Genomic DNA, 14,096 nt, shown 5'->3' with positions numbered 1-14,096 from the left:
TTAGATCACACCAGGTCTTTCTTCCAAGTTGGCCTCTATTTGGACTTGAACCTCCAACCTTTGGGTTAGCTTGAACTGTTTGCACCACCCAGGGACTCCTGTGTTCTTTTTAAAGACTTGAAAACCATAGTTTTGGTCCCCAAACCAGATGCCCTTTGATTACCTTAGATTTCTCAGAAGTTTCATAGGAGCAGTCAGCCGAAGCTGTTTCCTTGTTCTTTGCCGGTTTTACCCTGTGTGACTCCACTGATAGAGAACAGCTCCATTTCCCTCTGACCCCGTCTCCTGGGGAGTCAGTGGAGCCAGTGATAATGTTCCAAAGTCACCAAAAAAGAAAACACCAAACACTGCACTGCCATCGAGTTGATGCCAACTCATAGCAACCCTATAGGACAGGGTAGAACTGCCCCTATGAGATTCTGAGTGCAACTTTATGGGAGTAGAAAGCTCTGCTTTTCTCCCACAGAGTGGCTGGTTTTAAACTGCTGGCCTTGCAGTTAGCATCCCAACATGTAATGATTACACCACCAGTTTGTAAAGGTTATTTTACACTTAGCCCAACCCAGAAGCCTGAAATTCATTACAGTTGGTTATTTACTGTGTGTCTTGATGATAGGGACAGTCTGTAGTGAGACTAGGTTGAAGTCAGCCGACAAATGTCTACAGCTGTTATTAGTGAAAGTCCTCAGAGGAATTCTGGGACCCCCAGATCCATCCTAACACTGCAACATTCGTCTTTAAAGTTTGGCCAGGTACATTTTTTGGAGTCCTTACAATGCAGTGTTATGTGCTCAGCTGCCAAACAAAAGGGGGGCAGGTTGAGCCCACCAGCTGCCGCTCGAGAGAAAAGTGGCTATCCATGAAGATGACCGCCTCAGAAGCCCTGCAGGACACTTCTTTGCCCTACTCTCTGTGGGTCAGTCAACTTGACAGTGCTTTAGGCTACAAAAGAGACCCAACCTCAAATATAAAGAACCTTTAGTACTGACTTCATAAGGAAGACAAGGACATAGGTACATCATCCGGATGAGAGGAGCCTTTAGCACAAAGGCAAATTGGCATCTGCATATTGAAGTCAGGATGCTAGTGAAGGCCTGGAACCAAGGAAACCTTCATAGACTCATGATTTGCGATATGAAGGATTACAAGATAGTTGCAGGGCCTGCCAACCAAGATGGCCAGGGTGAGTTTCTCCATGAGATTCTTTTGAGACAACCGTGTTTCTTCTGCTTTGGCGACTTGCAGATTAACCAGTTTGGGCCAACCTTAGGCTAAGAATCAGTGACTGGAAGTGAGGTGTGAGGACTTCAATGAGGTCCTTTGGGAGGGCATAAAGGCAGGGCACAGGGGTCCCTAACAGGCTTTGAGCTCTGCCTTTAACCTTTAAGATGCTGGGCCCTCTTCTCACCACCTTGGGTTCCGAGGAAAAGGTTGGCTTTTTATTTATTTTTTTAAATAAATAATTTTATTGGGGGGCTCTTACAGCTCTTAGAACCATACATTGATTATATCAAGCACATTTGTACAAATGTTGCCATCATTTCCAAAGCATTTTCTACTTGAGACCTTGGTATCAGCTCATTTCCCCCTTCCGCCCCCAGGCTTTTTATTCCTATGTGGTGCCCTACTTTTTGCTCTTTTAGTTTAATTTTCCAAATTATTACTGGCTTTATTCTGATTCGTTGGAACTTAAAAAGATTTTTTTTAACTCAATTTACTACAGAAAAGGAAGAACTGCAGCCAAACATGACTTTAACCCAAACAAGATCTAAAGTAGCAAAGCAAGGAGGCATCCCACCCAGAAGTGGATTATTGTGGACTGAGTGCTCTTGTCACCTTAATAAGCGATGAAACATGGGTTCCCATGATAATGATTTTTAACATCAATTTAGGTGACCTGCACCCGAGACACGCGTCACATCTATTCTGTGTACATCGTCCTGGCCAATGTAAAATTGCCAAGGATGTAAAGCATCACTTTCTTTTTTTTTAAATTCGCTTTTTATTGTGAATGAGGTGGGAGTTTACAGAGCAGACCCACAGTGTTAACATCCAACATTTGCCCATTTTGTTTCAGCTCCACCACAGGAATCTCCCCCATCCCGTGGCATGCCCATCACCTCCTTGCATTTCCAGCTTCCATCCGCTTTCCTACCCCTCGGCACTCTGTCCTTGGGGAAATACTGCCCTTTGGATCTTAAGTGGTAGTTATTCAACCACGTGGGGGCGGGACCAGAGGGGGGAGTTTCGTTCCTGACCTGCAGAATGACTCTGGGACATAGTCCTGGGATTCCCACCATCCCTATCTGTCCAGTAAGCCTGATCTCTTATTTTGGGGGGGCATTCCATGTTTTTTTCTATTCTGAACCTTTTAAGGAAAGAGTCGCTTTTCTTTAGGAGCTCTTTCACATACTAGCTACATTATGGCTGCTGAAAGTGCGATCCAAGGAAATCGTTAAGAGTGTATGCTCAAAGGGCTCATTACTACTGGGCTTCAGCCAGGTAGGTCCAAGAATTGACATTTTAACAAGTTTCCCACTTATACATTTGAGAACAACTAACAATTTGTACACTTAAAAAAAGTTTTATGGTCAGGTATTTCATATTTTTTCATTAATATTCTAAAACTTTAAAAAATTCACACATCATATAATTCAACAGTTCAGTCATAACACAGAGAATTGTATTATCACCTCCACATCAATTTTAGAGCATCCCTCCTCCCCCATGGTTAAATCAGCCCCAAGATGATTTATGCAATTACAGTCTGTTTTAGTGCTCCTCGCTCCCTCCCGTCCTCACTAGTCACTCCTGAAATCCCCCCTGTATCCCCCTGTGCCTGTAATGATCACTATGCACCCCCTCCTGTGCCTCACAGCTGGGAGACCAAATAGAAAAATCTCGTAAGGTGATAAAAACACGATGGTTTACAGACATAATGTGTGCATTTTTTATCGTTACACTCCTAACAGGCCCATCATGCATTCTAAATCCAGAAAGAAATCTAAAGCCCTGCCAAGTGGCTGGTGCAGGACCACACAGTGCTTCGTTCTGTGGGGGCACAGGGTCGGAGCCCAGCAGCTCTGTTATTGTAAGCTCACAGTCCTCATGGCTTTGATATCATTCCCACAGTTACTGCTGCCCCACACTCACTCCCCCTAGAGGTGCTTTCAATCCAAACAAGCTAAGCACTTACTCAGGCTCCATTACATGAATTATTTTCCCTCAAAGGGCTCCGTTTATCACACAATGTCAGTAACTTGAACTTAAGCCAGGAGATTGGCACTAACCTGAGATGAATCACAACTGATCTTTTCAGTTCTGGGGACTTCACTCGTATTTCTGTTGCTTCATCACAAATCTTGTGCTATCCAAGACTAGGAGTTGGCAGGCCCGCTTATGAAACCAGAGTCTCTTGATTTCCTTTGAGAAGTGACAAGAGCTAGCACCCACTTTCAAAGCCCTAAAATCAAAATGAGGCAAGAAAAAAAGTTACAAATAAGGAAGGTAACTCATTGATTCCTGCTTTCTTTTTTTAAAATCATTTTATTGGGGGCTTGTACAACTCTTATTACAATCCATACATCCATCCATTGTGTCAAGCACATTTGTACATGTATTGACCTCATCCTCAAAATATTTGCTTTCTACTTGAGGCCTTGGTATCAGCTCTTCATTTTTCCCCTCCCTTCCTGCCTGCCTCCCTCATGAACCCTTGATAATTTATAAATTATTATTTTGTCATGTTTTACACTATCCAATGTCTCCCTTCACCCACTTGTCTGTCGTCCGTCCCCCAGGGAGGAGGTTATATGTAGATCATTGTAATCGGTTCCCCCTTTCTACCCCACCTTCCTTCCACCCTCTGGGTATTGCCACTCTCACCATTGGTCCTGAAGGGTTCATCTGTCCTGGATTCCCTGTGTTTCTACTTCCTATCTGTACCACTGTACATCCTCTGGTCTAACTGGATTTGTAAGGTAGAATTGGGATCATGATAGTGGGGTAGGGGGAGTAAGCATGTAAAAACTAGAGGAAAGTTGTATGTTTCATCATTGCTTCACTGTACCCTGACTGGCTCGTCTCCCCCTGGCAACCCTTCTGTAAGGGGATGTCCAGTTGCCTACAGATGGGCTTTGGGTACCCACTCCGTACTCCCCCACACACACAGTGATATGATTTTTTGTTCTTTGATGCCTGATACCTGAACCCTTTGACACCTTGTGATCACACAGGCTGGTGTACTTCTTCTATGTGATATTTGTTGCTTCTCAACTAGATGGCTGTTTGTTTACCTTCAAGCCTTTAAGACCCCAGATGCTATATCTTTTGATAGCTAGACACCATCACCTTTCTTTACATTTGCTTATGTACCCGCTTTGTCTTCAGTGATCGTGTTGGGAAGGTGAGCATCATGGAATGTCAGTTAAATAGAACAAAGTGTTCTTGCATTGAGGTAGTACTTGAATGGAGGTCCAATGTCCATCAGCTACTTTAATATTAAACCTATAAATATATGCACATAGATCTATTTCCCATCATCATATATAAATATATTTACATATGTACATGCCTGTATTTGTACCTCTATAAATGCCCTTTGTCTCCTAGTGCTTTCCTCTATTTCCTTTTACTTTCCTCTTGTGCCGCTATCATGCTCAGCCTTCACTTGGGTTTCAGTAATTCCTCTGTTACATTGCCCTTGCTCAAGCCCTGCCAGGCCTCCTGCATCCTCCTCAACATTGATTTTGGATCAGTTGTTCTCTTGTCCCTGGGTTTGTTACTATCCCTTTCTTTTCCCCGCCTCTCCCTCTGCCATGAGCCCAGGAACTTTCAGTTCTATTGTTTCCTTCTCCAGGTTGTTTATCACACTATTTTATCTAGATAGACTTGCAGAGATAATAATATGAACAAAACGTAAGACAGAGCAAAACAAAACAACAAAAATCAATGACAAAAAAATAAGCCTGTAAATAGTTCAAGGTCTGTTTCTTGACCTTTCAGAGTATTTTCTGGTCAAGTCTAATGGGGTGCCACACCCTGGCCCCAAAGTCTCTTACTGGTATTCCCTCAGGACTCCCTTGCTCTGTTCCCCTGGCTGTTCTGTTGCACACTGTGTTAGTCTGGGTACTTTAGCTAAACAAATCCACAAAAACTCATGTATTAGAAAGAGTTTTATATAAAGGTTAAGTGCACATCAAGAAAACATCTCCACCCAGTGCTGCCCAAGCCCACAAGTCCAACATTAACTCATATGTCCGACACCAATTCACGAAGTCCTCCCTCATAAAACACATACTATGACGCTGAATGCAGGAGGAAAGCTAAATCAGTAAACATGTAAGCATCTCAGCACTGGCAGGCGTCTTCACATGGCTGCTCCAGCACCCATGGTTGCCTCAGGGTAGGTTCATGTGGGATGTCTTGCAGGAAGTCAGCCCTGCCAGCTGAAGCAGGGAACTGACTAAGGCAACTACACCCTGGTCCGACCATCAGAAAGCAAGAGACCTGAGAACTAGAAAGGCAAGGCTCACCAAGCCATTTATCTCTCCACTCTTCAATTAACCCCACATGTCTTTATTGGCCAGGTTGGCACCATAAACTTTAACTCAGCACCATTAGTGTTTCACCTCAATGTGGGGGTCAGATCAGGCGCAATTCCCACACTGTCTCCAGTGCTGTCCCCTCGTAGTGCTATGGGTCAGTGAGGGACATCATGTCTCAGTGGGGCTGGCCCTGTGGTATTCTCTGTGCTTTGGCCGCTCTGAGTGGGAATATCTTCCTCAGGGCTTGGTGGGCCAGGATGTGCTCCACTCTCTCTTTTCCCCCTTCATTGGCTCCTGTGTGCTCTGATCAGACATGTCCCTCTCCCTGAGCTGTAGCTTCAGTGCTGTCCACTGAAGAGAATTCTGCGGGGAGTGGGAGCTGTCCATGTCATTGGGATTGGGGCAGGCTGATGCTAAATATTCTATTCCAGTTATTTTAGAGTATGTTGAACACTTGTTTCTACCACTGGGTCAGGAAAACCCAGTGTACAGTAAGTACCGATTCCTGCCGGGCCACATTTATAGTGTCATGAGACTATAATAAGTCTGCCAGCTTTGAGAAAGGTCTTCACTGAAGTCCTCTGATCCACAGCTATCTGACTCTTGTTAGAAGATGGAACAACCATGACTTACATGTCTGAGCTTCAGAGGGTGTGAGAGGAGTATGTCTAGATTCAGCTCCGCTCTGCAATGCTGAACCGCCCCCTCCCCCCCGATTTCCACTCATTTCATGGGTCTGAGTGGCCACTGTTGTTTCTCCAAACTCTGAGTTCTGCTTCCAGTGCAGATGTTGGGTTTTCTACTGTGTTTTTAAGTGTCCCACAAGAATTAGTATCTCCTGCATGCAAGATACCAGCTATAAAAATATAAACACCTTGGGCCAAGTCTGTCTCTTCTTCCAAATTTCCTCAGAGAGAAAAGAAAGTACCCCATAGAGAAATCCAAACTAAACACACTGCCCTCAAGTCAAGGCTGACTCATAGTGACCCTTCTGTGGGTTTCCGAGACTCTTAACTATTTATCGAAGTAGCCAACCCAGCTTTCTCCAGAGGAGCTGCTGTGGTTTCAAACTGTCCACAGCTCAACACGCAACCTCGCCACCACCAGGGCTCCTCGCCCTTACAGAGAGCAGCCTGCATCTGCCTTCTAAATTGTGAGCCCTGCAAGTCAAAAGGGACTCAAACATAGCTGAGGAAGAGCTGCCTTCTCAACAGAATCAACCATAATGAGAGTGGATAGAGTAAAGCTTTTAAGACAGTCATCTGCTGAGAGGCACAGCTTAGGATGAGAAGGAGCAGCTGCAGACCTCTAACAATCAGGACATGGAATGTACAAAGTATGGATATAAGAAAGGTAGAAATTGTTGAAAATGAAATGGAACGCATTAAGATCAATATCCAAGGCATTACTGAGACAAAATGGACTGGCATTGGACATCTTGAGTCAGACAATCATGGTTACTATGCTGTAAATGATAAATTCAATAGAAACAGTGTCTCCTTCATCAATGAAAAGAACTTTTCTAGATCTAACTTGAATTACAATGCTCTCTGAGATGGGATAATATCTATAATCTTATAGGCAAATCTAGTTCATACAACCATTATTTAAATTAACACACCAACCGCTAAAGCATGTGATGAAGAAATTGAAGAATTCCACCAGCTTCTTTAACTAAAATTCATCAGCCATGCAGTCAGGATGCTTTGATAATTATTAGTGATTGGAATTCAAAAATGGGGAACGAAAGAACAGAGTTGGAACATAAGAATTTGGTGATAGAAATGAAGCTGGAGATAGCATGATAAAATTTTCCAGACCAATGACTTCTTCATTGTAAGTACATTTTTCAGCAACATAAAAGGCTTGTGAACTTTGCCAGCTGGAACACACAGAAATCAAATGGACTACATCTAGGGGAAGAGGATTGGAGAAGTTCAATATCATCTGCCAAAACAGCCAGGAGCTGACTGTGGAACAGCCATCAATTTCTCATGCATAAGTTCAGATTGAAGTTGAAGAAATTTAGAAAAAAAAATCCATGAGAATCAAAATATAACCTTCAACATATCCCATTTGAATTTCTAGAACATCTCAAGAACAGATTTGCTGCACTGAACAGTAATGGCAGAAGACCCGATGTGTGTGGGATGACCTCGAGACCATCATACATGAAGAAAGCAAGAGGTCTTTGAAATGACAAAGAAAAAGATGTCAGAAGAGACTCTGCACCTTGCTCTTGATCATAGCTAAAGCAAATGAATGATGACATAGGAGAGCTGAACAGAAAATTCCAAAGGGCAGTTTGAGAAGACAAAGTAAAGTATTATAACGAATATGCAAAGACTTGGACCTAGAAAATCAAAACAAAGAACTTGTTTAGCGTAGCTCAAGCTGAAAGAACTGCAGAAGAAATCCAAGACTCATGTTGAAATAGGGAAAGATCCTGTGGAAACATAGTGAGTGATGCAGAAAGCATCAAAAGGAGATGGAAAGAGTACAATGAGGCCACATTCCAAAAAGATCATGTCCCAATGGCTGCATTCGTACATCATCAGGGAGCGGCCAGAAATTTAGGCTGAATTCATACAAGGACATGGAACCAGGGATATCAGTACTGATGTCAGATGGATCTTGGCTGAAAGCACAAAATATCAGCAAGATACTTGTGTTTTATTGACTATGCAAAGGCATTCGACTGTGGAGCCTAACAATCTGTGGGTAGTATTGAGAAGAATGGGAATTCCAGAACACTTCACTGTGCCGATATACATGGACCTGGACATGGGTAAGGATGCAGTCGTTTGAACAGAACGAGGAAATGTTGGGTGGTTTAAAATCAGGAAAGCTGTGTGTCAGGGTTGTATTCTATTATTCAATCAGTATGCTGAGCAAATAATCTAAGAAGATGAATTATATGAAGAAGAACATGGCATCAAGATTAGAGGAAATCTTGTTAACAACCTTCTACATGCAGATGGCACAACCTTGCTTGCTGAAAGCGAGGAGGACTTGAAGTTTAAGGGTTACAGCCTTCAATATGGACTACAACTCTGTAAAGAAAACCAAAATCTAGCACATGGACATTGGGCCTCTACTCAAGTACTCCCTCTATGCAAGAACACTTTGTTCTATTAAACTGGCAGTCCATGATGCTCAGCTTTCTGACACCATCGCTGAAGATAAAGCGGATGCATAAGCAAATGTGAAGAAATCTGATGGTGCCCGGCTATCAAAATATATAGCGTCTGGGGTCTTAAAAGCTTGAAGGTAAGCAACCATCTAGCTCATGAGGTTTGATGGGATCAAGTACCAGGCATCAAAGAACAAAAAAGTCATATAATTATGAATGAGGGGGAGTGTGGAGTGGGGACCTGAGCCTATCTGTAGGCAACTGAACATCCTCTAACAGAAGGGTCATGGGGAGGAGACAAGCCAGTCAGTGTGCAGTATAGTACCGATGGAACATACAACTTTCCTCTAGTTCTTAAATTCTTGCCCCCCACCCCCACTATCATGATCCCAATTCTGTACAAATCTGGCTAGACCAGAGGATGTACATTGGTACAGATAAGAGCTGGAAACACAGGGATCCAGGACAGATAAACCCCTCAGAACCAATAATGAAAGTAGTGATACTGGGAGGATAAGGGGAAGATGGGGGAGAAATAGGGAACCAATCACAAAAATCTACATATAACCCCCTCCCTGGGGGACTGACAATGCAAAAATGTATGAAGGGAGACGTCAGACAGTGTAAGACATGACAAAATAATATTTTATAAAATATCAAGGGTTTTCAAGGGAGAGGGTTAGGGAGGGAGGGGAGAAATGAGGAACTGATACCAAGGGCTCAAGCAGAAAGTGTTTTGAGAATGATGATGGCAACACATGTACAAATGTGCTTGACACAATGGACGTATGTATGGATTGTGATAAGAGTTATACAAGCCCCCAGTAAAATGATTTAAAAAGGAAAAAATGATTAAAAGAAATTAGTACCAGGGGCTAATCAAAGACAATATTAACAGAAGATCATTATACTTCAGGAAAATAATCAATAAGTCTCTACCATAAATTAACAAGGAAATATTGAAAGGGAGACAAAGGCAGATTAAAAAAATAAACAAAAAAAACTATAGATCCAGGAATGAGTTTTGGGCTTGCACGAAATCTTAGCTCTGATTTAAGAAAATTAGTTCTTACATCACAGCCCTGCTTGATACTCGCCCTCCGGAAGGAAACAGAAGAAATGGGTACAATAGCAAAATGTGGTGAAGAAATTATATGGTGCCCTGCTATCAGATATAATGGCATCTGGGATCTTAAAGAATTGTCTCCAAACAAGCAGCCGTCTAAGTGAGATGTCAACTAAAACCACATGGAGGGAGCACAGCATCATCCGTCACCAAAGCAGTGTAAATCATATAATCTGAAGTCAAAGAAGGGATTAGTATCAGAGCCTAAATTGTGAGAATCCAGTTTGTGAAGGTTGTGGATGACAGTGGGAGTCCAAGAATATTTGTGGGATCTACATAGGAAACAAGCCTCTGCTGGTCAACCTCTATGCATACTGGCAGGCTGGGGGGAAAGTGGTTCCAAGGCAGAGTGCATTGCAGAGCTGAGTACAGAAGATCAAAGGGACAAACCTCACCTGAGCTGTTAAAACCTTGTCGCTTGATCCCCACTCTGCAGCATGCTGGACCTGATCTGGTTTTCAACAGTTTCTGTATTTTTGTTTTGTTTACTTTTGTTTGTTCATATTAGGGTTTATCTCAGAGGTGTTATGTCATTGTGGGTCACCCTCTTAAAGTTGTGTTATATGTTTTTCAGTACATGAAACCCAGGATTGATGAACCTACAGGAACAGCAAGTAGAGTAAGAGTTTGGGGGTGGGCGGTGACAGGGGTGGGGGGAGGGGTGAAAGGGAAATGATGTCAAGGAGTCCAGGAAGGAGCAGAATGGTTGTGGTAGCAGTTGTACAACACTGCTTGACATGATTGAACTTTGGAATGATATGATATATGTATTAGCTCCCAAATCATAACAATTTTTATGTGGGAAATTTACATAGTTTTAAAATTCCATGAACTTTTAAAAGCCCCCTTGCATGTCCACTCAGGATTTTACATTTATATTAAAACAATAGCTCCTTGATTGAGGCCAAGTTGGTTGTAACCACAGACTCAAACACAATCATTGTGAGGGGACGGAGGGCCATGCAGTGCTTTGGCCCACTGTGCACAATGTTCCAATGAGTCCGAACTGTCTTGATGATACCTAATAAGAAAATCAACAATAATATCTCATGTTTTCAAAATGATATCAAAATATACCCGCTGAGACATTACTTAAGTGAGGTTGATACTTTGAGTAAACTTGGAAAAATGTTATTCCTTATAGCCTAAGCTTAAGTTCATTTTCTGCTATCTATTTGCATAGAACTCCATTTCTGGAAGGGGTACCAGTCTATCTTCCTGCCTGTGAATAGATCAAGTTCCATATAAAATGGATATACATCATATCTTTTCTTTTCCTTAACCTTCTGGAAGGAAGAGTCTTTTGATGATTCTATGTCAAGCCTAGAGCCCTCTTTGCTGGGTTAGTCCTCGTTAGTAACTCTAGTCCTATTACTACAAAACAAAGACAATTCCTAACTCCTGTTATACTTTGAGAAGGGAAAGAGATTTCATTCAGTCCTGTGTGTATATATATACATATACACAACATTTCAAAGTCTTCCTTGAGATAGCCCTTTTTAGCTTCAGTGGAGAAATTGCTCATTTATTCCCCCCTAAATTAGATAAATAAAGAGCATATTCTTGACTTTACTCCCAAATCTTCTCTCTAGTTCTTCACTTACTCCCATTTTCTACTTTGTACATCACACACACAGAAACATGTGATTGGAATACTTTTGGGAATGCAAGAACTGAAAGGTGAAAATTCTGGAGGCTTAGAGAAACAGAAAAGTATTCGCATAGGCAAACAACAATAGAGACATGTTGTTAGGTACTATAGAGTTGGCTCTGACCCACAGCGACCCTGTGCCCAACAGAACACAACACTGCACAGCCCTGCGCCAGCCTCACGAGTGTTCTCATGCCTGAGACATTGCTGCCACCATTGTGTCAACCCACCATGTTGAGGGCCTTCATTTTCCACTGCCCCTCCCTCTGCTTTACCAAACACCATGTTCTTCGCCTGGGACTGGTCTCTCTGGACAACAAGTACGGAAGTACATCAGACAAAGTATCATCAGCCTTGCCTCTAAGGAGCAGTGTGGCTGTACTTCCGACAAGATCAGTTTGTCCTTTTAGCAGTCTGTGGTCCTTTCTATATTCTTCTCCAGCACCACAGTCTCAATGCATCGCTTCTTCTTCGGTCTTCCTTACTTGATGTCCAACTTTCACATGGTCAGTGACAATACCATGCTTGGGTCAGGCCCACCTTAGTCATAAAGTAACATTTTTGCTTTTCCATGCTTTAAGAGGTCTTGTGCAGCAGACTTAAGAAATCCTTATGCATAGCTTTGAATAGAGACATAGATGCACATAAAGATAGAGACAAAGATAATAAGAGCTAGACACAGATCAATAGACACAATATGTCTCCATGTTCTGAAGAGGCCTCCGTTAAACTCTGTTGCCTTAGAAACTTTGAGGACTGTGGTGGCTATCTAGAATATAAATATATCTAACATAAATGAATCTCTGTCTACTTATACATGGGAAACTCCTTTTTTTTTACTTCTCCTTCAAGTGAGACATTATCCAGTTGATAATGTCTCTTTTTTTTTTGGTCAGAGACAGGATTCTTAAAGATTGAACAACTCTAAAACTCTACATTAATGTCTGCTACTAATTGAATTGTGTCCCCTGCCTCCCAGAAATATGGGTTGTAAATTCTAACTCCTCTATCTGTGGTTATAATCCTATGGAGAATATGCATTATTTTTGTTATGTTAAAATGCCAAATTAGTGTAGGGTGTGTCTTAAATCAACTCCTTTGGGGGAATACATGACCAGGCAACATGAGTAGGCAAGCAAACTGAGATGAGATGGAGAAGGAGAGCTGCCAAGCACAAGAAGTTCCCTGGGGAACAGACCGAAGCTCAAGTGACAAGGAGCTTCTTTCAGGGCCACAGAGAGAACTTCCTCTCGAGTCTAGAAAAACAACAGCAACAGAAAGCCAACTGCCTGCCGTCTAGTGCAGCTCCGCAGGACAGAGCAGAATTGCTCCTGTGAGTTTCACGAGCTGGAGCTCTTTCTAGGGACAGACATCCATCTTGCGTTTGTGCAGCAGCTGGTAACTTTTGAACTGCTGACCTTGACATTAGCAGCCAACTCATAATCACTGTGCCACTCGGCTCCTAGCCATCACATTCAGGGCGTGAGAATCCAGTCAATGTTTGAGCAACTGCAGAGAGCTAATTTTAAGTTGATGCTGTGTATGACCCTGAACGATGTTATAACTATCCAAGTAGTCTTGGCAGCAAAAGGGTTACCCACCCCACCTCACCCCTCCCTGCTTTAACCTAAGCTCTGCTTTAATGGACCGGATCCTCTGCAGTGAGCACAACGTTTCGCTGTCTCAATAGATGGCACTAGAGGGACAGGAGGCGAGGACTCTGGCTGCTGCCTGGTGGATCAGTGATGTGGAGGGAAAAAGTCTGATGGAGTTGGGCGCAACGCTGTGCCTAGAAGACACTGTGCGGCACTAACCTGACAGCTTCAATGTGGTAACGTTCTTTTGGAATTCTCAACATGGAAGCTAATGATCTGGAGGACTCCTGCTCACGTGGGTGCCTTGAAGCCCTCTGCCATCACTGGCTTCTCAACTCCCTTAGCAGTTCCTACGTGACTCACCTGCTGCCCAGAGGGTTCCCACTAAGCCCCCTGTGCACGGTCACACCTGCATTCTGGCAGGGAGAGGGGTTGCTTCCTGCCTGCCTGGGATGGCAGACCAGCTCTGGCTGAGGCAAACCAACAAACTCCTCTTCTCCCAGTGAGCTGAACCTCTCCACTGCCAGAATCTTGGCCTTGGCGAGGAGACCCTTTCTAAGTGTGTCCTTCCTGAGTACTCTTAGTTCTGGGTATCACAGAGAATTTCTTCATCACTTATAGGTAAACCCGTTGCTGTCAGACAATTGTTAAATCAATTGACCCATGGCGATTCCGAATGGCTCCCTATGACACACTGCCGAGTTAGTGCTGGCTATCAAGTTGGACATTGAATAAAGAAGAACGAAGAATGATTGATGCGTTTGAATTATGGTGCTGGTAAAAAGTACTGAACGTACCATGAACTTCCTAAAGAAGATTCTAATCTGCCTGGGAAGAAGTGCCTCGCGAGTGCTCCTTAGGAGGGAAGATGGTGAGAGTCTGTTTCATGTACTTCACACCTGTTGTCAGGAGAGGCCAGTTCCTGGAGAAGGACATCATGCTTGCTAAAGTACAGGTGCAGCAAAAGAAAGAAGGCCCCAAACGAGATGGGTTGACACAGTGACTGAAACAATGGCTCAAACGTAACAATTGTGAGGACGGTGCA

Source organism: Tenrec ecaudatus, chromosome 3 (assembly GCF_050624435.1).
Source record: "Tenrec ecaudatus isolate mTenEca1 chromosome 3, mTenEca1.hap1, whole genome shotgun sequence".
Taxonomy (NCBI): Eukaryota; Metazoa; Chordata; class Mammalia; order Afrosoricida; family Tenrecidae; genus Tenrec; species Tenrec ecaudatus.
This window is presented reverse-complemented; position numbering follows the sequence as displayed.